General features: G+C 46.6%; 1 protein-coding gene across 1 annotated transcript in view; it reads left to right on the top strand.

Moving 5' to 3' along the window:
* The first annotated feature begins 5,865 nt into the window (after positions 1 to 5,865).
* The window catches only part of LOC144951904 (oxysterols receptor LXR-alpha-like), a 40,493-nt gene continuing 20,751 nt past the window's right edge, over positions 5,866 to 25,607 (top strand). The window contains 1 exon segment of the mRNA XM_078882249.1: positions 5,866 to 5,988. The gene's annotated coding sequence lies outside the window, so the exon portion shown is untranslated.

The following is a 25,607-nucleotide window of genomic DNA, read 5'->3' as shown; positions in this document are numbered from 1 at the left end:
CAGGTGGAGAGCAGGTCTGTCGGAAAGACAGCGTCTGACTCTGTCTTCTCGACAGACCTGCTCTCCACCTGAGGACGGCTGCTTGCGTTGTGGCCGAAACGTCGTGAGAATTATTTTATTATGTTTTATTATTTTATTATTTCCATTCTACGTCACTTTACTAAGATGACCTTCGTGTACGTCAGTGCTGTGGGCGGACATCTTTAGACATCTGGACATCTGTGAAGAAAGAGCTTCGTAGCTCATCAGATTCCTCCAGGATAAAGATGATGATTGTGGCTAAACCCTAATGCTGCCCCGAACGTGAACAATAGGCCTACCGCTCACCATGACATTAGCCTGAACATGACTTGCCCTATCAGTGTAGCACTATCACAACTCTCGCCCAACCACTGACTTTTGCCATACCAGTTTAACACGGGGGTGACTTTCGCGACGAATTTCATCCATAATAAGAGGTTTTTTTTGGGTTCGATCGCTTAAATATATAAATGTTGTGTCGTTAAACCCGCCACGTTCGTGGCGGTCGTGTGTTCGAGAGCAAAGCCCCAAATTTTACTGAATCTTGTGACAAACCTTCGTAATTTGGCTGTGTCGGGTGGTGGCGGGCTTTCACGACACATTTATATAATTACGTGATCCCACCCACAAATAACCTGTATTTTGATAATTGTTTTTTTTACCCTTTTATCTGGCAACAACACTGACACCTTTTTTTACGAGGGGTCATGTTTGCATAGACCACAATACCTGCGGTCATAATGCAAACAAAAAACACAACTCTGATAATGTATGTGCACTGTCCTTGAAGTTGATTGGTCCACACCCGAGACAGCTTTCCTTAGAGCCTAGTCTCACATGGTGTTGGACCAGATGACGCCAAAAGGCGCACAACTCAAAGACAATGCACCATCAGAGTATGAGAGCTCGGGGTGAAGCATTTACACCATTGGAACCTCATTTGCCAGTAAAAAATATGATAATAGTTTTTTTACCCTTTCATCTGGCAACAAAACTGACACCTTTTTTACAAGGAGTCATGTTTGCATAGACCACAATACCTGCGGTCGTAATGCAGTCATAATAACCTGTATTTTGTCATGTCGTTGGCTCTTGCCCTCACTGCAACACTAACCCCCCCCCCTCGCGTTGCTGGTGATAGTCTCATTTTTCTTGGTTCTTTCGGTAAAGTCACGTAGCATGGAAACAATAAAAATAATAAAATAAAACATAATAAAATAATTCTCACGACGTTTCGGCCACAACGCAAGCAGCCGTCCTCAGGTTAAGACCAGGTCTGTCGGGGAGACAGCGTCTGAATGAAACAGCACCATGCTTGGAGCGTATATTTAAGCTGGGTTGGAAGGGGGGGGGGCGCCCTGACAAAATAATTTGCATATCAAGAGGAATTTTGCATATTTATGGGCACAAATATGCTAAATTCCTCTTGATATGCGTTGTGACCGAAACGTCGGGAGAATTATTTTATTATGTTTTATTTTATTATTTTTATTGTTTCCATTCTACGTGACTTTACCGAAAGAACCAAGAAGATGAATCCCTGCAGTCACGAAAGCTTCAAATCGAAAAAGATAGTCTCATTTTTAGTGTGGAGACGGTGAAGACGTTGAATGTGACGAGGCCCACGTTTGTTACGTTTATTGTAGCGGTCGGCCACGAAGTTTACAATGTGCCCATTGCAGTGGAGCAAGTAGTTTGTGTCTCTCCCCAACTCGCTCTTAGAAACGCTGTCCTGATACCGTTATTACATTTTAGAACCTGTTTATACTACGTGATAATAGCGGTGATGGTGGTGATGATGTTTAATAAAAGTGGTATCGTCAGCGGAGTGTGTGTGCGCGCATGACGCGTGCGTGCGTGGTTGTGGTGGTGATGGTGGTGGTTGAGCGATGGGGCAGTTGTGGAGAATTTTACTGGTAGGAACCTCCTGGTTACACCAGCCCACGGGATTATTGTGTCCGTCCGTCCGTCGTGCAGGGAGGGGCTGGGTGGGGAGGGAGGGGCAGGGTGGGGAGGGTGGGGAGGGGCTGGGTGGGGAGGGTGGGAAGGGGCTGGGTTGAGGGTGGGGCTGGGTGGGGAGGGGGAGGGTGGGGCTGGGTGGGGAGGGTGGGGAGGGGGCTGGGTGGGGCTAGGTGGGGGGTGGGAGGGGTGGGGCTGGGTGGGGAGGGGCTGGTCACCCCGTGGTGCCCTTATAAAACTCAACGTTTAACCTACTCAGGCCGGCTTGTGTCCGCCCTCACAGTCGGGCATATTTGCGGAATACACGCCGCCGTTGACCCTGGTCATTGACCGAGCAACCCAATGTTCCTACCAGCTCCCTCCGCAGGAATGTGTTCCATATCTGGGCAGTATGTTGGGCTGCATTGGCTGGGTCATATAGCCCACATACCCAACCACCGCATGCCCAAACAGCTGTTCGGCCGGATCGAGGGGGCTAAACGGGCGCGGCACGGGCTAGAGAAGAGATGGAGTGATGTGGTACAGGAGGACGTGGAGCTGAGTGGACTTGCCGTTGACTGGTACCAGCGGTGTCAAGATCGGCCTCTGAGGACGCTACTGGGCAGTTGGAGGCAGTCGCCCTCCAACAACAACGGAGGGCGGAGGAGCGACGCTCACAACAACGAGCGGAGCGCCGGGTGGATAAAGCACAGCAAGTTGGCACAGTAGGGGGCACAGGTGGTGCATCAGCCAGTCATCTCGGTCATCTCGGTCAGTCGACCCGTGGCACTTGGATCTGCCCCGTGACCTCCTGCCAGCGGGCGTTCGACACTTCACGTGGCCTCAAGGTGCACATGGCCTGGCACAAGCGTCGTGTGGACGTCACCGCCACTTAGTGGCGAATGGCGGTTGTTGTTATGGAGGCGAGTGGACTTCCCTTACCACTGACTTTTTCCAAACCAGTTGAACACGTAGGCTTTCGCGACCAATATCATCCATAATACAGGGTTTTTTTTGGTTAGATCGCGTAAATATATAAACGTGTTGTCAAACCCACCACCGCCTAACAGCCAATTTAGTAAGGTTTGTTACATAAACAGAACGTGCGAATTCGTTACTAGTACAGCACACAGGTTGTGTGTTGCAGAGCAAAGCCACAACATGTATCTACGCTTGATACATATTGATCCATACTTGATCCATGTTCGTTTTCGTGCATCGATCAAGTATAGATCAAGCGTGGAAGAAGCTGTCATGTTTTGAATACAATTTTTATAGACTTCAATGTTAAAGTCTCCCATAGACTTCAATGTTAAAGGCTCCCATAGACTTCAATGTTAAAGTCTCCCATAGACTTCAATGTTAAAGTCTCCCATAGACTTCAATGTTAAAGTCTCCCATAGACTTCAATGTTAAAGGCTCCCATAGACTTCAATGTTAAACGCTCCCATAGACTCCAATGTTAAAGTCTCCCATAGACTTCAATGTTAAAGGCTCCCCATAGACTCCAATGTTAAAGTCTCCCATAGACTTCAATGTTAAAGTATCCCATAGACTTCAATGTTAAAGGCTCCCATAGACTTCAATGTTAAAGGCTCCCATAGACTTCAATGTTAAAGTCTCTCATAGACTTCAATGTCAAAGGCTCCCATAGACTTCAATGTTAAAGTCTCCCATAGACTTCAATGTTAAAGGCTCCCATAGACTTCAATGTTAAAGGCTCCCATAGACTTCAATGTTAAAGTCTCCCATAGACTTCAATGTTAAACGCTCCCATAGACTCCAATGTTAAAGTCTCCCATAGACTCCAATGTTAAAGGCTCCCCATAGACTTCAATGTTAAATGCTCCCATAGACTTCAATGTTAAAGGCTCCCATAGACTTCAATGTTAAAGTCTCCCATAGACTTCAATGTTAAAGTCTCCCATAGACTTCAATGTTAAAGTCTCCCATAGACTTCAATGTTAAAGTCTCCCATAGACTTCAATGTTAAAGTCTCCCATAGACTCCAATGTTAAAGGCTCCCATAGACTTCAATGTTAAAGGCTCCCATAGACTTCAATGTTAAAGTCTCCCATAGACTTCAATGTTAAACGCTCCCATAGACTCCAATGTTAAAGTCTCCCATAGACTCCAATGTTAAAGGCTCCCCATAGACTTCAATGTTAAATGCTCCCATAGACTTCAATGTTAAAGGCTCCCATAGACTTCAATGTTAAAGTCTCCCATAGACTTCAATGTTAAAGTCTCCCATAGACTTCAATGTTAAAGTCTCCCATAGACTTCAATGTTAAAGTCTCCCATAGACTTCAATGTTAAAGTCTCCCATAGACTTCAATGTTAAAGTCTCCCATAGACTCCAATGTTAAAGGCTCCCATAGACTTCAATGTTAAAGGCTCCCATAGACTTCAATGTTAAAGTCTCCCATAGACTTCAATGTTAAACGCTCCCATAGACTCCAATGTTAAAGTCTCCCATAGACTCCAATGTTAAAGGCTCCCCATAGACTTCAATGTTAAATGCTCCCATAGACTTCAATGTTAAAGGCTCCCCATAGACTTCAATGTTAAAGTCTCCCATAGACTTCAATGTTAAAGGCTCCCATAGACTTCAATGTTAAAGATTCCCATAGACTTCAATGTTAAAGTCTCCTATAGACTTCAATGTTAAAGTCTCCCATAGACTTCAATGTTAAAGTCTCCCATAGACTTCAATGTTAAACGCTCCCATAGACTCCAATGTTAAACGCTCCCATAGACTCCAATGTTAAAGTCTCCCATATACTTCAATGTTAAAGTCTCCCATATACTTCAATGTTAAAGGCTCCCATAGACTTCAATGTTAAAGTCTCCCATAGACTTCAATGTTAAATGCTCCCATAGACTTCAATGTTAAACGCTCCCATAGACTTCAATGTTAAATGCTCCCATAGACTTCAATGTTAAAGTCTCCCATAGACTTCAATGTTAAAGTCTCCCATAGACTTCAATGTTAAAGGCTCCCATAGACTTCAATGTTAAAGGCTCCCATAGACTTCAATGTTAAAGTCTCCCGTAGACTTCAATGTTAAACGCTCCCATAGACTTCAATGTTAAAGGCTCCCATAGACTTCAATGTTAAAGGGAATACGGTTAAAATTGAGTTATAATATGTTTGAATACGACAACACACACAGTAAGTTAAATAAAAACGTGTAAAAAGTTAAAAATATATGTTTTGGATTTTTAATGATAGAATATCGTGTTGTCGTCAGTATGACATAGCTATAATAAAGTTTGCAGTCGATAGCACATTGGGAATTGTGTAAAAAATTAGTTACAATATTTCTTTTTTGAGGATACATCAGACGAAGCAAATTAAATAAAAGCGTACAAATAAATAAATTAATCGATGAACAGCGCACGTACAGAACGTGGTGACGTCACGCCCCAGACAGCCTGTGGCTCGAGAGCGCGATGACGTCATCGCAAACGTCTAAGCTCCCTCCGCCGCCTTAACGAAGGCAGTGGGTACGTCATCACGTTCGTATGTCATCACGTACGGTCGTTACGTCATCACGTATGTTTGTTACGTCATCACGTACCTTTGGAATGTCATCACGTACGTTCGTTATGTCATCACGTACGTTCGTTACGTCAGACGTAAAACTCGTTTCGTCATCACGTACGCCTCTCGTGCGTGCGTCATGACGTATCAATCGTGGACGCGATCATAGCTCTCAAATAGGGGAGACGCTTAAACCAAATATGGTCGAAACAAAAAGAAGCATTAAACAAACATAACTAAAACTTAACTTTTAAAATATAACTTAATAAACCAAACAATTTTAACGGTTGAAGTCTTTCTCACATTTGCCACGATAAAAGTTTAAGGTTCCAAATCACCACCACCCCCCACGCACAATGGTCGCGTCCGGCCTGTTCCTGCTCCCAGTGTTATCGTTCTCGGCGACGTCAATCAACATTTGAACGCATCTTATGTTCCAGTCGAATTCAACAACGAAACTCAACGCGGCCTCCGAGGTCAAGGTAACACTTTCAGTGGTAACTGCGCAACAAGTTGTGTGAGTTTAGGCGCATTTCGGTTAACGCTCCGAGTGAAATCGTTACGGTTACGCGGGTTACGTTGACTTTCTAGTCGAGGCTGGTAGGCCCCCATTGGCATTCTATTAAAACAAAACACCATCGTCAGCCGTGGTCTCTCCACTGCTAGATGAAGCCGTCTCTGACGTCATCACCATCGTCAGCCTCTCCACTGCTGGATGAAGCTGACGATGTCGTCATCATCACCATCGTCAGCCTCTCCACTGCTAGATGAAGCCGTCTCTGACGTCATCGTCACCATCGTCAGCCGTGTTCTCTCCACTGCTAGACGAAGCCGTCTCTGACGTCATCATCACCATCGTCAGCTGTGGTCTCTCCACTGCTAGACGAAGCCGTCTCTGACGTCATCACCATCGTCAGTCTCTCCACTGCTAGACGAAACCGTCTCTGACGTCATCATCACCATCGTCAGCCTCTCCACTGCTAGACGAAGCCGTCTCTGACGTCATCGTCACCATCGTCAGCCTCTCCACTGCTAGACGAAGCCGTCTCTGACGTCATCATCACCATCGTCAGCCGTGGTCTCTCCACTGCTAGACGAAGCCGTCTCTGACGTCATCATCACCATCGTCAGTCTCTCCACTGCTAGACGAAGCCGTCTCTGACGTCATCGTCACCATCGTCAGTCTCTCCACTGCTAGATGAAGCCGTCTCTGACGTCATCATCACCATCCTCAGCCTCTCCACTGCTAGATGAAGCCGTCTCTGACGTCATCATCACCATCGTCAGTCTCTCCACTGCTAGATGAAGCCGTCTCTGACGTCATCATCACCATCGTCAGCCTCTCCACTGCTAGATGAAGCCGTCTCTGACGTCATCATCACCATCGTCACCACCACCACCACCATCGTCACCACCACCGTCACCACCACCACCATCGTCACGACCACCATCGTCGTCACCACCACCACCATCGTCACCACCATCACCACCACCATCATCATCATCAGCCACAGTATATCCACTGCTAGATGAAGCCGTCTCTATCATCATCATCGTTATCATCATCATCGTCACCACCACCACCACCATCGTCACCACCACCACCACCATCGTCACCACCACCGCCACCATCGTCACCATCACCACCATCATCATCATCACCACCATCGTCACCACCACCACCATCGTCAGCCATGGCCTATCTACTGCTGGATGAAGGCCTTCGTCAAGCTGTCTCCGTCTCTCGCAGTGCTTGGCGATGGTGTAGCGATCCACGAGAGGGTAACATCGCTCCGTCTCCATGCCTGGACGTCCCTCTAGGACGCGTGCCGGTCGCCTTTCGCTGTGCGACTCACTCCGTCGTTCGCCGCTTTGCCTCTCAACACTTTGGGATGATGCCATTAACCCCGATGGCTGCGTCTGTTCTCTTAACACATTCCTCCTGCGGAGGGAGCTGGTAGGAACGTTGGGTTGCTCGGTCAATGGCCAGGGTCAACGGCGGCGTGGTGTATTCCGCAAATATGCCCGACTGTGAAGGCGGGCACAAGCCGGCGTGAGTAGGTGAAACGTTGAGTTTTATAAGGGCACCACGGGGTGAGCAGCCCCTCCCCACCCAGCCCCACCCCCACCCTCCCCACCTAGCCCCTCCCCATCCTCCCCACCTAGCCCCACCCAGCCCCACCCCACCCAGCCCCACCCCACCCAGCCCCACCCAGCCCCTCCCCACCCAGCCCCACCCAGCCCCTCCCCACCCAGCCATCCCCACCCTCCCCACCCAGCCCCTTCCCACCCAGCCCCTCCCCACCCTCCCCACCCAGCCCTCCCCACCCAGCCCCTCCCTACCCTCCCCACCCAGCCCCTCCCTGCACGACGGACACAATAATCCCCTGTGGGCTGGTGTAACCAGGAGGTTCCTACCAGTATAACTCTTTGGTTCTTTAGGTAAAGTCACGTGGGTATAAAATAAATTAAATTAAATCACGAAAACTTCAAATCTAGATTGTGGTGGTTCTCTGTAAAACAAAACACAAAACAGGAGCTTCATAGCTCATCGGATTTCTCCGATAGAGATTCTGCTCGTGTGTTCATCATCATCATCGTGGTGATCTATCCAGCTGCTGAACGAGGGTCAACATGATGCCATCAAAACGTGCGTCAATGTCCCTCATCATAGCGTTGCCTTTCCCATGCTTTGTCGGTCATCGTAACGTTATCGTAGTGGTCTATCCAGCTGCTGTACGAAGGGTCAACGTGATTTGTGGCGATGTAATCGAAACTTTCGAATCCACGCGTCCCCCCTTCCTCAATGGGAATTTGGAGCGTGCATCTCTCGCGCGAGTGTTCCTCCACGTGCTTGCTTGGCTGACCTGTGTGTGTGTGTCACTGTGGGTGTGTGTCACTGTGTGTGTGTCACTGTGTGTCACTGTGTGTATCACTGTGTGTGTCACTGCGTGTGTGTCTGTGTGTGTCACTGTGTGTGTGTCTGTGTGTGTCACTGCGTGTGTGTCTGTGTGTGTGTCTGTGTCACTGTGTGTGTCTGTGTGTGTGTCTGTGTGTGTCACTGTGTGTGTGTCACTGTGTGTCACTGCGTGTGTCTGTGTGTGTGTCTGTGTGTGTGTCACTGTGTGTGTCTGTGTGTCTGTGTGTGTCACTGTGTGTGTGTCACTGTGTGTCACTGCGTGTGTCTGTGTGTGTGTCTGTGTGTGTGTCACTGTGTGTGTCTGTGTGTGTGTCTGTGTGTATCACTGTGTGTGTGTCACTGTGTGTGTCTGTGTGTGTGTCACTGTGTGTGTCACTGTGTGTCACTGTGTGTGTGTCTGTGTGTGTCATTGTGTGTGTCACTGCGTGTGTCTGTGTGTGTGTCTGTGTGTGTCTGTGTGTGTGTGTCTGTGTGTGTGTCTGTGTCACTGTGTGTGTCTGTGTGTGTGTCTGTGTGTGCCACTGTGTGTCACTGTGTGTGTGTCACTCTATGTGTGTGTCTGTCACTGTGTGTGTGTCACTGTGTGTGTCTGTGTGTGTCTGTGTGTGTGTCACTGTGTGTGTCACTGCGTGTGTGTCTGTGTGTGTGTGTCTGTCACTGTGTGTGTGTCACTGTGTGTGTCTGTGTGTGTCACTGTGTGTGTGTCACTGTGTGTGTGTCTGTGTCTGTCACTGTGTGTGTGTGTCACTGTGTGTGTCTGTGTGTGTCACTGTGTGTGTGTCACTGTGCGTGTGTCACTGTGTGTGTGTCTGTCACTGTATTTGTGTCACTGTGTGTGTGTCTGTGTGTGTCACTGTGTGTGTCACTGCGTGTGTGTCACTGTGTGTGTGTGTGTCACTGTGTGTGTCACTGTGTGTGTCACTGCGTGTGTGTCACTGTGTGTGTCACTGCGTGTGTGTCACTGCGTGTATCACTGTGTGTGTCACTGTGTGTGTGTCACTGTGTGTATTTGTGTGTGTCTCTGTGTGTGTCACTGTGTGTGTGTCTGTGTGTGTCACTGTGTGTGTGTGTGTCACTGTGTGTGTGTCACTGTGTGTGTCTGTGTCACTGTGTGTGTCTGTGTGTGTCACTGTGTGTGTCACTGTGTGTGTGTCACTGTGTGTCACTACGTGTGTGTCTGTGTGTGTCACTGTGTGTCTGTGTGTGTGTCGCTGTGTGTGTCTGTGTGTGTGTCACTGTGTGTGTGTCACTGTGTGTCACTGTGTGTGTGTCACTGTGTGTCACTGTGTGTGTGTCTGTGTGTGTCACTGTGTGTCTGTGTGTGGGTGGGGAGCGGTGGTGCAGTGGTTAGCGCTACGCTGCGCTATGAACCCAGCGACCCGAGTTCGATTCCCGCTCACGGCCAACACCGGTGACGATTATCTTAACCGGTCCTGGGCTTCCCCTAGGTCGACTCAGCCTCAAATGAGTACCTGGTGCGGTGTGTAAACATCGCCACTGGGGAGACAAAGGTGGTCGGGCGTGGTGCTGGCCACCCACCCCCTCGTTCGTTTACCGTTCCGGCCTTCATAGGTGCTCGCTAACAGCACTTGCCCCTACAGTCTGTTATGGCTATACGGGGGATCTTTGTCTTTGTCTCTCTGTCGCTCGTACACGGCGGTCCATTTACAGTGACCCCCACTGATATCGAATGACGCTGGTCACGTCTGTCACGTTTTGAGTGGGGGACACTTTTTGTAATCCTAACCGTGTTACCGCCACCCTTGCCCGATGACGATGATGCTAAACTACTTCGCTGTCGTCTTGGTTCTTTCGGTAAAGTCACGTAGAAGGGAAGTAATAAAATAAGAAAAATGAAACATAATGAGATAAAATTCTCACGACGTTTCGGCCACAACGCAAGCAGCCGTCCTCAGGTGAAGAACAGGTCTGTCGGGGAAACAGCGTCTGAATGAACTGGTCTTCACCTGAGGACGGCTGCTTGCGTTGTGGCCGAAACGTCGTGAGAATTGTATTTTATAAAGTTTTATTTTTATTATTTTATTATTTCCCTTCCACGTGACTTTACCGACAGCCCTGTTCTTCACCTGAGGACGGCTGCTTGCGTTGTGGCCGAAACGTTGTGAGAATTTTATTATGTTTTATTTTTATTATTTTATTACTTCCCTTCCACGTGACTTTACCGACAGAACCAAGAAGATGAATCCCTGCAGTCACGAAAGCTTTAAATCGAAATTTACTCCGATGTCATTCACCTGGATAGGTATGGAAATCTAGATCTAGATTTCGAACGTGATATATTTTCTCACCGCTAATTTCATCCGTGCAATGTAATGCAGCGCTGTGTGGGGGCGGGGGCGGGGGCAGCAGCGATTGTTGGATGGATCGCGTGAATGTTGCGAAAACTCCCTTGCCGTGTCCGTCTACAAGGATCCAGTACCCTGTGCCCGCCAGGAGAATGCGGTAACAGCACAGTGTGGACTAATCCCCATCTGTTCCATCTCACTTCCAATGGGCGTTGAAGAAAGCCGTATTCTGGTTCGCCAAGAGAATGCGGTGACAGCACAGTGTGGACTAATCCCCATCTGTTCCAACTCACTTCCAATGGGCGTTGAAGAAAGCCGTATTCTGGTTCGCCAGGAGAATGCGGTAACAGCACAGTGTGGACTAATCCCCATCTGTTCCAACTCACTTCCAATGGGCGTTGAAGAAAGCTGTATTCTGGTTCGCCAGGAGAATGCGGTAACAGGAAAGTGTGGACTAATCCCCATCTGTTCCAACTCACTTCCAATGGGCGTTGAAGAAAGCCGTATTCTGGTTCGCCAGGAGAATGCGGTAACAGCACAGTGTGGACTAATCCCCATCTGTTCCAACTCACTTCCAATGGGCGTTGAAGAAAGCTGTATTCTGGTTCGCCAGGAGAATGCGGTAACAGGAAAGTGTGGACTAATCCCCATCTGTTCCAACTCCCTTCCAATTGGCGTTGAGGGAAGCCGTATTCTGGCTCGCCAGGAGAATGCGGTAACAGCACAGTGTGGACTAATCCCCATCTGTTCCAACTCACTTCCAATGGGCGTTGAAGAAAGCCGTATTCTGGTTCTCCAGGAGAATGCGGTAACAGGAAAGTGCAGTGCGGGATAGCGTGTTGCACCCTCGCATGTGTGGGTTTTCTCCGGGCGTCCTGGTTTCCTCCCACGTTAATTGGCTGAAAAATGAATCTTACCACACGCGCACCTCCGTGCTTTTGCAGATAAAAAACTTTTATTAAGCTTCGATTTAAAGCTTTCGTGACTGCAGGGATTCATCTTCTTGGTTCTTTCGGTAAAGTCACGTAGAAGGGAAATAATAAAATAATAAAAAATAAAACATAATAAATTTAGATTTAAAGCTTTCGTGACTGCAGGGATTCATCTTCTTGGTTCTGTCGGTAAAGTCACGTAGAAGGGAAGTAATAAAATAATTCTCACGACGTTTCGGCCACAACGCAAGCAGCCGTCCTAAGGTGAAGAACAGGTCATTCAGACGCTGTCTCCCCGACAGACCTGGTCCTTCACCTGAGGACGGCTGCTTGCGTTGTGGCCGAAACGTCGTGAGAATTATTTTATTATGTTTTATTTTTATTATTTTATTACTTCCCTTCTACGTGACTTTACCGAAAGAACCAAGGAGATTTTATTAAGCTATTAAACTATTTTTTTTTTATTCATCAGGTATGGCCCGCTGGGCTAATACAGTGCTATTTCAGACGCGACCTGGTGGCCACAGATGACAGCTCAACGAAGTGGCTTATCGTCACGTGGGAATTTATAGCAGCCAAATAAACTCTAAACGCGTGACGTTGATTCTCAACGTGGAGGGAAAAAAACGAAGGACCCTGAGAAAAATCCACGCGACCACGGGGAGAGAGAGAGAGACACGCAAACTCCAAATGTGTGTGTACGTATGTTGAACTTCTTTCGCACCGTACGTAGCCAACCGTGCTAATCAGAGGTACGATTCTCACGGGTGGGATGGAACCCACGACCTCCTGTGTACCAGGCGAGGTAGTTAACATCTCCTAGCCACCGTGATGATGATGAGAGCCGCAAACTCCAAATATACAGCAGCAGGCGTCAGGGTCGGGATCGAACCCACGACCTCCTGTACACCAGGCGAGGTAGTTAACATCTCCTAGCCACCGTGATGATGATGAGAGCCGCAAACTCCAAATACACAGCAGCAGCAGGCGTCAGGGTCGGGATCGAACTCACGACCCCCTGTATACCAGACGAGGTAGTCAACATCTCATAGCCACCGTGATGATGATGAGAGCCGCAAACTCCAAATATACAGCAGCAGGCGCCAGGGTCGGGATCGAACTCACGACCTCCTGTATACCAGGCGAGGTAGTTAACATCTCCTAGCCACCGTGATGATGATGAGAGCCGCAAACTCCAAATATACAGCAGCAGGCGTCAGGGTCGGGATCGAACTCACGACCTCTTGTACACCAGGCGAGGTAGTCAACATCTCATAGCCACCGTGGCATCGTGAGAGGCAGTTCGCGTTGATTGACGCCTGTCACATGAGCGCACTCATCATATGTTCTTCGCAGACTGTGAAGGAGTGACCGACATAGGTCGCAAACGGGTTTTGATTCCTTACCCGTACCCGGCCGCACCAGCGTCGCAATCGGGTACCCGATACCCGTACCCCACCCGTACCCGGCCGGGTACGGGTAGCCGGGTATCGGGTAGGGTACGGGTATCGGGTACACGGTTGCGACCTCTGCTGACCGACCCCCTCGCTCGCTCACCAAGGCAGAGGCTCACTAGGGCTTGTTGGCAGGAGCGGGGCCTGGGTTTCTGGAGCAGAGGGCACGGGGTGGAGGGGTAGGAGTGGAGCGACAGTGATTTGGTGTGGGGAGGTGGGGAGACAGCATCAGCCAGTTGTTGTTGTTGTGCTCGATAAAAATAACATCTTTCGATTTAAAGCTTTCGTGACTGCAGGGATTCATCTTCTTGGTTCTTTCGGTAAAGTCACGTAGAAGGGAAATAATAAAATAATGAAAATAAAACATAATAAATAATTCTCACGACGTTTCGGCCACAACGCAAGCAGCCGTCCTCGGGTGAAGACCAGGTCTGTCGGGGAGACAGCGTCTGAATGAATGAGAATAATTTTATTATGTTTTATTTTCATTATTTCATTACTCCCCTTCTACGTGACTTTACCGAAAGAACCAAGAACAAGTTTAACCCGTAAAAACAAAGTTTTCACTATAAATCCTTTATATGCGTGGCATCGGGGCGGCTAGAGTCCTCTCGTCCTCTGGCTTGAGATGGCTGCCACCTATGGGTCAGATGATTGCATTGCACCATTAAGCAATTGGTAATTAAACGTAACATTTTTGTCCTAAAAAGTGTAAAATTTTGGAAAAAAAATTTTTCACGAAAATAAATTGTCACGCACAACGAGTCTGTGTGCAAAATGTCAGCTCGATTGGATCACGGGAAGTGGGTTAAAAAACCACCGAAAGATTTGCACGGTCATAAGCGCACAAGCAAGCAAGCAAGTGAACTTAATATAAAGGATTTAAAAATAACATCGCTTCACTGGAGCTGTGTTGTGCCGCCACTGGGAATGGACGTCGGCATGAACGGCTATGCCACGGGCGCTCTGGGCAAGTGGGTAAATCATTGCACTGCTACAGGCCCTGTCGGTCCCATGCTGGATGAGGGCCTCCTGCCCGCGCGCCTGTGCGCCCAAACAGTCCATCAGGCTGTTAGAACACATTGCTCCTGCGGAGGGAGCTGGTAGGAACGTTGGGTTGCTCGGTCAATGGCCTGCAGGGTCAACGGCGGCGTGGTGTATTCCGCAAATATGGCCGACTGTGAGGGCGGGCACAAGCCGGCGTGAGTGGGTTAAACGTTGAGTTTTATAAGGGCACCACGGGGTGAGCAGCCCCTCCCCACCCAGCCCCACCCCTCCCACCCCCCACCCAGCCCCACCCACCCCACCCAGCCCCTCCCCACCCAGCCCCTCCCCACCCTCCCCTCCCCACCCAGCCCCTCCCCTCCCCACCCAGCCCCTCCCCACCCTCCCCACCCCACCCAGCCCCACCCAGCCCCTCCCCACCCTCCTCTCCCCACCCAGCCCTTCCCCACCCTCCCCTCCCCACCCAGCCCTTCCCTCCCCATCAAGCCCCTTCCTGCACGACGGACGGACACAATAATCCCCTGTGGGCTGGTGGAACCAGTGGGTTTCTACCAGTAAAATTACAATAACCATCCCCTCCTCCTCTGATTTCTGCACCTAAAGGGTTCAGTGATGACATCGTCTGGCTCTATTGAAGACCTGACACAGGTGGATTTGATGCACTATTCTGGCAAATCACCCGATGATGCTGGTTGATGTAATTACCAGCGAAACGGCGTACTACTCAAATTGTAAATGTTGTGGATTTACTCTCCAACACACCGGTGGCCTGAAGTAGTATACTACATTATACACTACACTATACACTACTATACACTACACTATACACTACAGACTACACTATACACTACTATACACTACTATACACTACACCAGGGGTCCTCAAACTACGGCCCGCGGGCCAGATGCGGCCCACCGAGGGCATTTATCCGGCCCATGGTCACTAATTGGGCTGCGCTGGTGAGCACTCATTGGGCTGCGATATGTGAACAAAACTGCAGGTGTAATTAACTTTTTAATGGCACCCGCACCAGTGTGAGCCTGGGGTAAAAGTGGAGTTCCCCCAATCAGACTGCATTGATGGGCAGTGCAGTCTGTATGTCTCTGTGTGGGCAAAGTTATTGCTGGTATATTGTTTTTGTAGCGCTGTATATATATTGGTATTTTACTAATAGCAATTTTGACTCCCTAGGAAACAATGATGTCAAGAAAGAGAAAAATTGACTCGGAGTGTAGGATATTCAAAGAACAGTGGACTTATGATTACTTTTTCATGCAGTACAAGGAAAGAGCTGTGTGTCTGATATGCCAGAATATAGTGTCTGTTTAAAGAATACAATTTACGTCGACACTATGAAACTCAACATAAAGATAAATATGATTCTTTGGTCGGAGAAGTGAGAAAAGATAAAATATAAAAACTGAAAAATACATTAACAACTCAGCAAAATACTTTTGTGAAGTAGAAACAGCTAAATATTTCATCACTGCGAGCAAGTTTTCAAGTTGCCAAGCTAATAGTGTGCACTGGCAGACCATTCGTGGAGGGAGAATTTGTTAAAGAATGCCTTCTTTCTGTTGCCAAAGAGACGTGTCCAGAGAAGGCCGATTTATTTAGTACAGTGAGTCTTTCAGGACCTACAATTACACGGAGGATTGAAGAAATGGGAGACAATTTCCATCAGCATTTGCAAAACTCCACAAAAAAAACTTTCCTATTTTTCCTTGGCACCCGACGAAAGCAATGATGTTCGTGATTCTGCACAACTTCTAATTTTTATTCGTGGGACGAATGACTATTTCAAAGTCACAGAAGAGCTTGCTGCACTGCAAAGCATCAAAGGAACAACTACAGGAGAGGATATCTATGAAAAGATTTGCCAAACTGTGAATGGTTTGGAGCTGAACTGGGCTAAACTAGCCAGTGTGACAACTGATGGTGCTCCTAGCATGGTGGGGTCTAAGAAAGGAGTAATTGCTCGCTTTAACCAAGAGATGGACAAACATAACCATTCTCATCCAATTGCCATACACTGCCTCATCCACCAACAAGCGCTGTGTAGTAAATCACTGAAGTGGGACTCTGTTAACTCATTAGAGCTCATGCACTAAACCACAGACAATTTCAGGAATTTCTGTCTGAGCTAAATGTTGACTATGAAGATGTTCTGTACCACACAGAAGTCCGTTGGCTGAGTCGAGGGAGAGTTTTGAAACGTTTCTATGACTTACTTCCACAGATTACAGCTTTTCTGTTTTCAAAAAACAAAGAAGTACCAGAGCTCAATGATGTAGAATGGAAATGGCACCTTGCCTTTCTGACAAATGTAACAGAGCTACTCAACAGTTTCAATGTGCAACTTCAAGGAAAGGGGAAGCTCATCTGTGATGTGCAATCACATGTCAAAGCATTTGAAGTAAAATTAGGCCTCCTCATCAAACAAGTGAAGGAGGAAAACTTCTGCCATCTCCCCACAACTCAAAATCTGTTAGCGGAAAAACCATTGGTTGCATTCCCAAACAAAACATGTGTGGATTCACTGGAAAAATTGCAAAAGGAGTTCCAATTTAGATTTAAAGAGCTTCATCTCCATGAACAGGACATACAGCTTTTCCGTAACCCATTTTCTATTGATATTGAAAATGTGGATACAATTTACCAAATGGAACTGGCTGAACTGCAGAATTGTGACTCTCTGAAAGACGCATTCAAGTCAAGCAGCCTTCATAATTTCTATGCATCTCTCCCCTCTGAGACATATCCTCATCTCAGGAACCATGCACTCTAAATGGCAACCATCTTTGGCAGCGCTTATGTCTGTAAACAAACTTTTTCCAGAATGAAACATTTGAAATCTCCAACCAGATCTAGACTAACGGATGCACACTTGCATCACTTGTTACGACTAGCAGTGACACATATGGAACCGGACATTGACCATCTCATTAGCCAAAAGCAGGCCCATAGTTCCCATTGAAATACTGGCAAGTTTGTTGATTTAACTTTACTTGTTCTTCATTTTAAATATTGTATTTGTTCCCGTTTTGTTTCTTCACTTCAAAATAAGATATATGCAGTGTGCATAGGAATTTGTTCATAGTTTTTTTTAACTATAGTCCGGCCCTCCAATGGTCTGAGGGACAGTGAACTGGCCCCCTGTTTAAAAAGTTTGAGGACCCCTGCACTACACTATACACTACACTCTACACTACACTATACACTACTATACACTACACTATACACTACACTATACACTACACTATACACTACACTATACACTACACTACACTCTACACTATACACTCCACTATACACTACAATACACTACACTATACACTACACTATACACTACACTACTCACTACAATACACTACACTATACACTACACTATACACTACTATACTATACACTACACTACTATACACTACACTATACACTACACTATACACTACACTATACACTACACTATGCACTACACTATACACTACACTATGCACTACACTATACACTACACTACACACTATACTATACACTACACTATACACTACACTATACACTACACTACTATACACTACACTACTATACACTACACTACTATACACTACACTACTATACACTACACTACTATACACTACACTACTATACACTACACTACTATACACTACACTATACACTACACTACTATACACTACACTACTATACACTACACTACTATACACTACACTATACACTACACTACTATACACTACACTACTATACACTACACTACTATACACTACACTCTACACTACACTATACACTATACTATACACTACTATACACTACACTATACACTACACTATATACTACACTATACACTACACTACTATACACTACACTATACACTACAATACACTACACTATACACTACAATACACTCCACTATACACTCCACTATACACTACACTACACTATACACTACACTATACACTACACTATACACTGCACTATACACTACACACTACACTATACACTACACTACACACTACACTATACACTACATTATACACTACACTATACACTACACTATACACTACACTATACACTACACTATATACACTACACTATATACACTACACTATACACTACACTACTACACTATACACTGCACTATACACTACACACTACACTATACACTACACTACACACTATACACTACACTACACTCTACACTACACTATACACTACATTATACACTACACTATACACTACACTATACACTCCAATACACTACACTATACACTACACTATATACTACACTATATACACTACACTATACACTACACTATGTACTAGCACACTACACTATACACTACACTATACACTACACTAGTAACTAATTGGTGCGTTTTGTCTACGTGGCAAATCCCTTACTGATTGGCCGTGTCGGGTGGTGGAGGGTTACGCGATCGAACCCACAACCCTTTATTACGTATATACGGGGGATCTTAGTCTTTGTAGTACAGGGGGAGTGGTGGTGCAGCGGTTAGCGCTACGCTGCACTACGAACCACGGCGACCCGAGTTCGATTCCCTCTCGACGGCCACCAACACCGGTGACGATTCTCTGAATCGGTCCTGGGCCTCCCCTAGGTCGACTCGGCCTCAAACGAGTACCCGGTACGGTGTGGCGTAAACATCACCACTGGGGAGACAAAGGCGGCCGGGCGTGGTGCTGGCCACACACCCCCTCGTGTGCCGTGGTCACCTCCATAGGTGTGTCCCTCCAGCAATGAGAAATGATAGAGGAATTGTTAGTAAGGAGTTGTTGGTAAGTAAGGAGTTGTTGGTAAGGAAGTTGTTGTCTTTCGGTAAAGTCACGAAAGCTTCAAATCTAGAAGAAAAAAAACAGGGCTGTCGGAAAGGACGCTGTCTTTCCCACAGACCTGTTCTTCACCTGATGACGGCTGCTTGCGTTGTGGCCGAAACGTCGTGAGAACTTTATTTTATTATTTCCCTTCTACGTGACTTTACCGAAAGAACCAAGAAGATGAATCCCTGCAGTCACGAAAGCTTGAAATCGAGAGTAAGGAGTTGTTAGTAAGTAAGAAGTTGTTAATCGACGCGTGTGCGGCGATGACGCAGACATCGATCGAGGGTCGAATTCGAACCGCGTCGTGTGATCGGCATCGCGCTCGCTGAAGGTGAATGTCTTCAGGGAAGTCGTGGACTGTATAACGCAACTGCGCACAATTCTGTGAGTCGCTTATAACTGCTTTGCCGTTACTTATTGCCAATTGTGGACTCAGACTATTGTCCTATCATGTTGTAGAGTCCCTGGCACCTAATAATATGCTACACAGTGGCAGTGGGGGTCGCAAAGTGCCGATTGATTACTAATAAACCCCAATGCTACGATCGAAGTTAGGGATTTCGATCGGATCATTTTGGGGGGCACGTGCCACCCCCCCTCCACTGCATTGCCCACTGCCCCTGACGTAGGCAACCTTTCCCCTGGGCTTGAACACCGCGTCACAGCGGCGCTGACTCGGTCTGTCCGACACGGTCGTTATGAACCCCCCGAGAGACAACACCCGTGCCCGGGGCTTGAATTTAGGCTGGTTGCAGCGTTTCTAGACGCCTGTGACACACATCCATAGCAAGAGCTTGCATTTAATATCTCAGCTGTGCTGGCTACAGAGTTTCTAGACGCCTGTGACACACATCCATAGCAAGAGCTTGCATTTAATATCTCAGCTTTGCTGGCTACAGAGTTTCTCAACCCCTGTGACACACATCCATACCAAGAGCTTGCATTTAATATCTCAGCTTTGCTGGCTACAGAGTTTCTTGACGCCTGTGACACACATCCATAGCAAGAGCTTGCATTTAATATCTCAGCTTTGCTGGCTACAGAGTTTCTTGACGCCTGTGACACACATCCATAGCAAGAGTTTGCATTTAATATCTCAGCTTTGCTGGCTACAGAGTTTCTAGATGCCTGTGACACGCATCCATAGCAAGAGCTTGCATTTAATATCTCAGCTTTGCTGGCTACAGAGTTTCTAGACGCCTGTGACACGCATCCATAGCAAGAGCTTGCATTTAATATCTCAGCTTTGCTGGCTACAGAGTTTCTAGACGCCTGTGACACACATCCATAGCAAGAGCTTGCATTTAATATCTCAGCTTTGCTGGCTACAGAGTTTCTAGACGCCTGTGACACACATCCATAGCAAGAGCTTGCATTTAATATCTCAGCTTTGCTGGCTACAGAGTTTCTAGACGTCTGTGACACACATCCATAGCAAGAGCTTGCATTTAATATCTCAGCTTTGCTGGCTACAGAGTTTCTAGACGCCTGTGACACGCATCCATAGCAAGAGCTTGCATTTAATATCTCAGCTGTGCTGGCTACAGAGTTTCTTGACGCCTGTGACACACATCCATAGCAAGAGCTTGCATTTAATATCTCAGCTTTGCTGGCTACAGAGTTTCTTGACGCCTGTGACACACATCCATAGCAAGAGCTTGCATTTAATATCTCAGCTTTGCTGGCTACAGAGTTTCTTGACGCCTGTGACACACATCCATAGCAAGAGCTTGCATTTAATATATCAGCTTTGCTGGCTACAGAGTTTCCAAACCCCTGTGACACACATCCATAGCAAGAGCTTGAATTTAATATCTCAGCTTTGCTGGCTACAGAGTTTCTAGACGCCTGTGACACACATCCATAGCAAGAGCTTGCATTTAATATCTCAGCTGTGCTGGCTACAGCGTTTCTAAACCCCTGTGACACACATCCATAGCAAGAGCTTGCATTTAATATCTCAGCTTTGCTGGCTACAGAGTTTCTAGACGCCTGTGACACACATCCATAGCAAGAGCTTGCATTTAATATCTCAGCTTTGCTGGCTACAGAGTTTCTAGACGCCTGTGACACGCATCCATAGCAAGAGCTTGCATTTAATATCTCAGCTGTGCTGGCTACAGAGTTTCTTGACGCCTGTGACACACATCCATAGCAAGAGCTTGCATTTAATATCTCAGCTTTGCTGGCTACAGAGTTTCTTGACGCCTGTGACACACATCCATAGCAAGAGCTTGCATTTAATATCTCAGCTTTGCTGGCTACAGAGTTTCTTGACGCCTGTGACACACATCCATAGCAAGAGCTTGCATTTAATATCTCAGCTTTGCTGGCTACAGAGTTTCTAGATGCCTGTGACACGCATCCATAGCAAGAGCTTGCATTTAATATCTCAGCTTTGCTGGCTACAGAGTTTCTAGACGCCTGTTACACGCATCCATAGCAAGAGCTTGCATTTAATATCTCAGCTTTGCTGGCTACAGAGTTTCTTGACGCCTGTGACACACATCCATAGCAAGAGTTTGCATTTAATATCTCAGCTTTGCTGGCTACAGAGTTTCTTGACGCCTGTGACACACATCCATAGCAAGAGTTTGCATTTAATATCTCAGCTTTGCTGGCTACAGAGTTTCTAGACGCCTGTGACACGCATCCATAGCAAGAGCTTGCATTTAATATCTCAGCTTTGCTGGCTACAGAGTTTCTAGACGCCTGTGACACGCATCCATAGCAAGAGCTTGCATTTAATATCTCAGCTTTGCTGGCTACAGAGTTTCTAGACGCCTGTGACACACAGCCATAGCAAGAGCTTGCATTTAATATCTCAGCTTTTCTGGCGACAGAGTTTCTAGACGCCTGTGACACGCATCCATAGCAAGAGCTTGCATTTAATATCTCAGCTTTGCTGGCTACAGAGTTTCTAGACGCCTGTGACACACATCCATAGCAAGAGCTTGCATTTAATATCTCAGCTTTGCTGGCTACAGAGTTTCTAGACGCCTGTGACACACATCCATACCAAGAGCTTGCATTTAATATCTCCGCTTTGCTGTCTATAGAGTTTATAGACGCCTGTGACACACATCCATAGCAAGAGCTTGCATTTAATATCTCAGCTTTGCTGGCTACAGAGTTTCTAGACGCCTGTGACACACATCCATAGCAAGAGCTTGCATTTAATATCTCAGCTTTGCTGGCTACAGAGTTTCTAGACGCCTGTGACACACATCCATACCAAGAGCTTGCATTTAATATCTCAGCTTTGCTGGCTACAGAGTTTCTAGACGCCTGTGACATACTTCCATAGCAAGAGCTTGAATTTAATATCTCAGCTTTGCTGGCTACAGAGTTTCCAAACCCCTGTGACACACATCCATAGCAAGAGCTTGAATTTAATATCTCAGCTTTGCTGGCTACAGAGTTTCTAGATGCCTGTGACACACATCCATAGCAAGAGCTTGCATTTAATATCTCAGCTTTGCTGGCTACAGAGTTTCTAGACGCCTGTGACACACATCCATAGCAAGAGCTTGCATTTAATATCTCAGCTTTGCTGGCTACAGAGTTTCTAGACGCCTGTGACACACATCCATAGCAAGAGCTTGCATTTAATATCTCAGCTTTGCTGGCTACAGAGTTTCTAGACGCCTGTGACACACATCCATAGCAAGAGCTTGCATTTAATATCTCAGCTTTGCTGGCTACAGAGTTTCTAGACGCCTGTGACACACATCCATTGCAAGAGCTTGCATTTAATATCTCAGCTTTGCTGGCTACAGAGTTTCTAAACCCCTGTGACACACATCCATAGCAAGAGCTTGAATTTACTATCTCCGCTTTGCTGTCTACAGAGTTTCTAGACGCCTGTGACACACATCCATAGCAAGAGCTTGCATTTAATATCTCAGCTTTGCTGGCTACAGAGTTTCTAAACCCCTGTGACACACATCCATAGCAAGAGCTTGAATTTACTATCTCCGCTTTGCTGTCTACAGAGTTTCTAGACGCCTGTGACACACATCCATTGCAAGAGCTTGCATTTAATATCTCAGCTTTGCTGGCTACAGAGTTTCTAAACCCCTGTGACACACATCCATAGCAAGAGCTTGCATTTAATATCTCAGCTGTGCTGGCTACAGAGTTTCTAGACGCCTGTGACACACATCCATAGCAAGAGCTTGCATTTAATATCTCAGCTGTGCTGGCTACAGAGTTTCTAGACGCCTGTGACACACATCCATACCAAGAGCTTGAATTTAATATCTCAGCTTTGCTGGCTACAGAGTTTCTAGACGCCTGTGACACGCATCCATAGCAAGAGCTTGCATTTAATATCTCAGCTTTGCTGGCTACAGAGTTTCTAGACGCCTGTGACACACATCCATAGCAAGAGCTTGCATTTAATATCTCAGCTTTGCTGGCTACAGAGTTTCTAGACGTCTGTGACACACATCCATAGCAAGAGCTTGCATTTAATATCTCAGCTGTGCTGGCTACAGCGTTTCTAAACCCCTGTGACACACATCCATAGCAAGAGCTTGCATTTAATATCTCAGCTTTGCTGGCTACAGAGTTTCTAGACGCCTGTGACACACATCCATAGCAAGAGCTTGCATTTAATATCTCAGCTTTGCTGGCTACAGAGTTTCTAGACGCCTGTGACACGCATCCATAGCAAGAGCTTGCATTTAATATCTCAGCTGTGCTGGCTACAGAGTTTCTAGACGCCTGTGACACACATCCATAGCAAGAGCTTGCATTTAATATCTCAGCTTTGCTGGCTACAGAGTTTCTAGACGCCTGTGACACACATCCATACCAAGAGCTTGCATTTAATATCTCAGCTTTGCTGGCTACAGAGTTTCTTGACGCCTGTGACACACATCCATAGCAAGAGCTTGCATTTAATATCTCAGCTTTGCTGGCTACAGAGTTTCTAGACGTCTGTGACGCACATCCATAGCAAGAGCTTGCATTTAATATCTCAGCTTTGCTGGCTACAGAGTTTCTAGACGCCTGTGACACACATCCATAGCAAGAGCTTGCATTTAATATCTCAGCTTTGCTGGCTACAGAGTTTCTAGACGCCTGTGACACGCATCCATAGCAAGAGCTTGCATTTAATATCTCAGCTTTGCTGGCTACAGAGTTTCTTGACGCCTGTGACACACATCCATAGCAAGAGTTTGCATTTAATATCTCAGCTTTGCTGGCTACAGAGTTTCTAGACGCCTGTGACACGCATCCATAGCAAGAGCTTGCATTTAATATCTCAGCTTTGCTGGCTACAGAGTTTCTAGACGCCTGTGACACGCATCCATAGCAAGAGCTTGCATTTAATATCTCAGCTTTGCTGGCTACAGAGTTTCTAGACGCCTGTGACACACATCCATAGCAAGAGCTTGCATTTAATATCTCAGCTTTGCTGGCTACAGAGTTTCTAGACGCCTGTGACACGCATCCATACCAAGAGCTTGAATTTAATATCTCAGCTTTGCTGGCTACAGAGTTTCTAGACGCCTGTGACACACAGCCATAGCAAGAGCTTGCATTTAATATCTCAGCTTTGCTGGCTACAGAGTTTCTAGACGCCTGTGACACGCATCCATAGCAAGAGCTTGCATTTAATATCTCAGCTTTGCTGGCTACAGAGTTTCTAGACGCCTGTGACACACATCCATAGCAAGAGCTTGCATTTAATATCTCAGCTTTGCTGGCTACAGAGTTTCTAGACGCTGTGACACACATCCATAGCAAGAGCTTGCATTTAATATCTCAGCTTTGCTTGCTACAGAGTTTCTAGACGCCTGTGACACACATCCATAGCAAGAGCTTGCATTTAATATCTCAGCTGTGCTGGCTACAGAGTTTCTAGACGCCTGTGACACGCATCCATAGCAAGAGCTTGCATTTAATATCTCAGCTTTGCTGGTTACACAGTTTCTAGACGCCTGTGACACATCCATACCAAGAGCTTGCATTTAATATCTCAGCTTTGCTGGCTACAGAGTTTCTAGACGCCTGTGACACACATCCATAGCAAGAGCTTGCATTTAATATCTCAGCTGTGTTGGCTACAGAGTTTCTAGACGCCTGTGACACACATCCATAGCAAGAGCTTGCATTTAATATCTCAGCTTTGCTGGCTACAGAGTTTCTAGACGCCTGTGACACACATCCATAGCAAGAGCTTGCATTTAATATCTCAGCTTTGCTGGCTACAGAGTTTCTAAACCCCTGTGACGCACATCCATAGCAAGAGCTTGAATTTAATATCTCAGCTTTGCTGGCTACAGAGTTTCTAAACGCCTGTGACACACATCCATAGCAAGAGCTTGCATTTAATATCTCAGCTTTGCTGGCTACAGAGTTTCTAGACGCCTGTGACACGCATCCATAGCAAGAGCTTGCATTTAATATCTCAGCTTTGCTGGCTACAGAGTTTCTAGACGCCTGTGACACACATCCATAGCAAGAGCTTGCATTTAATATCTCAGCTTTGCTGGCTACAGAGTTTCTAAACCCCTGTGACACACATCCATAGCAGGAGCTTGAATTTAATATCTCAGCTTTGCTGGCTACAGAGTTTCTAAACCCCTGTGACACACATCCATAGCAAGAGCTTGCATTTA

Source organism: Lampetra fluviatilis, chromosome 64, assembly GCF_964198595.1.
Source record: "Lampetra fluviatilis chromosome 64, kcLamFluv1.1, whole genome shotgun sequence".
Lineage (NCBI taxonomy): Eukaryota > Metazoa > Chordata > Hyperoartia > Petromyzontiformes > Petromyzontidae > Lampetra > Lampetra fluviatilis.
The sequence above is the reverse complement of the archived record's forward strand: the minus strand, read 5'-3'. Positions and strand labels throughout refer to the sequence as shown.